The sequence below is a fragment of the Oratosquilla oratoria genome, chromosome 4, assembly GCF_046742065.1.
Source record: "Oratosquilla oratoria isolate Oo_2021 chromosome 4, ASM4674206v1, whole genome shotgun sequence".
Classification (NCBI taxonomy): Eukaryota; Metazoa; Arthropoda; class Malacostraca; order Stomatopoda; family Squillidae; genus Oratosquilla; species Oratosquilla oratoria.
This window is the reverse complement of record NC_134780.1, coordinates 61,753,278-61,757,198: the sequence shown is the minus strand read 5'-3', so window position 1 is coordinate 61,757,198 and position 3,921 is coordinate 61,753,278.

Genomic DNA, 3,921 nt, shown 5'->3' with positions numbered 1-3,921 from the left:
ACACACACACACACACACACACACACACACACACACACTTCAACGAACGGACGGCTTAGAGGACGTTCTGAAGAAAAAGTGAAATTTCGTGGATCCCGAAGCAAAGGAAGTACCTATTGTATTTACAGGGAGGGGGGGAAATTGCTCGTGGTGTAGGGGAAAGTGAGGAAAAAGGAGAAGGGGAGGGATTACTGAGGGAAATGGAAGGAAATGAGGAAGGTGAGGACTTGGCCCAGGCAGGCAGACGCCATCTAATCAAAAGAGGTCCGGACCAATTTAGCGACGACGAAATGTCTAACAAAAATGTAAAGATCAGAAGTATAGATAAGAGCAATACAGTAGAAGGTGATGAGAATATTTTCCAGGGATTTAAAGAGGGTGGGGGGGGACCCCCCCCCCGATTAACAAGACTAGAAGAGAAGCTCGATAAGATGATCGGGCACTGGGAACTTAGGTTCGGTCATGTTAACAACATTGTGCAGAGGGTTGAAAAATTGGAAGAACTAGAGAAGGCGAACAAAAACTTAACTAAGGAAATTGAAGAATTAAAAAAACAGTTAAAAGAAGTAAAAGAGGAGAATAAAGTCTTAAAGGAGAATAATAAGGACAACAAGGAGGGTTGGAAAAAAATTCAAGAAAACAGCAAAGTTGCATTTACTGACATAATCAAACAGCAAATGAAAGAACAAACTGAAGACTCAGTTATTAAAGTGATGAGACAGAAGGAGAATATAGTAAGAGACTTAGCAGATAGAAAGAAATGTATAATTATATTAGGAATGAAAGAGAAACATAACCCAGATACAACCACAAGAATCAAAGAGGAAAATGAAAAAGTAAGAAATTTACTAGAATTAGTTCAGGAAGATGAACCAGAAATAATGAAACAAATCGAAGAGAAATTCAGGCTTGGGAAATATAGTACAGACAAGACCAGACCAATTAAGGTTAAATTCAGGTCACAAACGACGGCAGAGAATATCTTATCCAAAACAGGAAAACTAGCAACAAGTGAACAATATAAAAAGGTATGGATAAAAAGGGAAATGAATAAAGAGGAAAGAGAGGAGGAAATAAGGAAAAGACATGAAGCTAAGAAAAAAAAAACGAGACCAGAACGGAGACAGAAAAACAAGAATTCTACTAAAGAGTAGTGAATATGAAATTGAAGCAATGGAAAATAACAGAGAGAAACAAAAAAGAAACAGAGAATACAATGGAAATAACAGAAAGTTAAAAGTATCCTACACAAATATAGATGGATTAATAACAGGACTGAATGAACTGAACAAATATCTGAAAGAAAAAGATCCGGACATAATGGGAATTGTTGAGACAAAATTAAAAGGTCCACTACCACCCAACAGCATAGGACACAATGCATATAATTATTGGATTAGAAACAGAGAGAAAAAACAAGGGGGTGGAGTTATGTTCCTGACTAAGAAGGATATAAGCGTGAAGAGTGTCACATATGGGAAGAATAGAGTAGAGATGATTATGATAGAAGTAGAAGATAGAGATAAGAAGAGCAGAAAGTTTGTAATAAACTACGTGCCCCCAAAAATAGCCTCATTGGAAGAGAATGAACATAAAAGCATGTTAGAAGACACAAGAATAACACTAAACAAGATAATGGAAGATGGAGGAAGAATAGTTATGATGGGCGACTATAATTGCAAAGAAATATGCTGGGAAGAGATGACCGTAAAGGGTGGAGAAGACTCATGGGGAAGTGTTCTACTTGAGATGATTATTGACCACACAATGACACAATGGATCCAAGAGAACACTAGGTATAGAAATGAAGAAGAACCATCGAGACTAGACCTAATAATCACATCAGAACCTGAAATAGTGGAAAAGATAGAATACCAGGTACCAATAAGCAAAAGTGACCACATATTGATAGAACTAGAACTAAATGAGAAAAAATACATGAAAAGAAATTAACAATATAGAAAAGGAAGATTGATGTATGAAAAAGCAAATTTTGATAAAATAAGAGAATTCTTCCAAAATGAAAACTGGGAAAGAATACACAAAGAAGATACAACAGTAGAAGAGAAATGGAATATTTTGACAAAAATCTATAAAAAAGGAGTAGAAAAGTATGTCCCAAGACAAAAACAAGAAAAAGAATATGTAAAGTGCTGGTGCAATAAAAGTTGTAGGGAGATAAAAGACAAAAGAGACAAAGCCTGGGCCAAATTGAAGAAAAACAGAAGACCAGAAAAATGGAAAATATATACTTGTTATAGAAATGAATATGTACAAGCGTGCAGAGAGGAAAAGAGAAAATATGAAAAAGATGTCATAGAAAAGTGTAAAGATCAACCAAAACTATTCTACAGATTTGTAAACAACAAACTGAAAAACAAACAGGACTTGGAGAAATTAAGACAAGGAGTTGAATACACAGAGGAAATTGAAATGGCGGAAATTATGAACAAACATTTTAAATCTGTGTTTACAAGGGAGAACATACAACCTGAAGAGATCGAATGGAAATAGAAAGTCCCCCCTATGAAAGAAATAGAAGTAACAAAGAATGAAATAATGAAACACTTGAGTAATCTTGATGTCAGAAAATCACATGGACCAGATGAAATAGCAAACTGGATTCTGAAAGAATGCAGGAATGAACTGGCAGACAAAATACATAGCATAATAAACAGTTCCTTGAAAGAAGGTAAAGTTCCAGAAGATTGGAAAAAAGCAAATATATTACCTATATATAAAAGGGGAAATAAAGAAGACTCTAACAACTATAGGCCAGTCTCTCTAACAAGTACAATAGCAAAAATTTGTGAAAAAAAAAACGTGCTAAATCCAAGACAATTTGGATTCAGACAAGGACGATCATGCGTCACCAATTTAATATGTTTCTATTCAAGGCTAATAGATATAATACAAGAAAGAGATGGATGGGCTGATTGTGCATTTCTAGACCTGAAAAAAGCTTTTGACAAAGTACCACATAAGAAGTTGCTTAAAAAATTAGAAACTGAAGGAGGAATACAGGGCAAACTGCTAAATTGGATGGAAGACTTTTTGCAAGAAAGAAAAATGAGAGTAGTGATAAGAGACAAACACTCAAAATGGGATGAAGTAATAAGCAGTGTTCCACAAGGAACAGTTCTGGCCCCAATAATGTTTGCTCTATATATATTATTGATATGGATGAAGGAATTGAAAGCTATATGAGCTTCTTTGCAGATGATGCAAAACTACTAAAAAGAGTGAACACGGAAGAAGATTGTGAATCACTACAGAGAGATCTATATAAAGTACAAGAATGGAGTAGGAAGTGGGAGATGGAGTTCAATACAAAAAAGTGTAGTATAATGGAATTTGGAAAAAGTAAAAACAGAATAACAGGATCATATAAATTGGGAGAAGAAGGAATAAAAAAGTAGAAAATGAAAAAGACCTGGGAGTCATTGTTATGAATAATATGTCACCTGAGAAACATATAAATAAGATTTTTGGAGAAACCTATAATTTAATAAGAACAATCAAAGTTGCATTTACATACCTGGATGAAGAAATGGTGAAGAAAATTCTAATCACCCTGATAAGACCAAGATTGGAATATGCAGCAACGATATGGTCACCAAGTACAAAAAAAATGTATAAAAAAAACTTGAAAGAATACAAAGAGCAATTACAAAATTGGCACCAACACTCTCAAAACTATCATATGAAGAGAGACTAGCAAAACTTGAACTACAGACACTAGAGCAAAGAAGAGAGAGAGGAGATTTGATAGCTATTTACAGAATCATGAAAGGCATAGAAATTACTGATAGAGAGAATCTGATAAAATGGGATGAGAGAAATACAAGAGGACATGGAAAGAAAATAAAAAAGACAGCTATAGAAGAGATTTGAAAAAGAACAGCTTTCCTCACAGAGTAA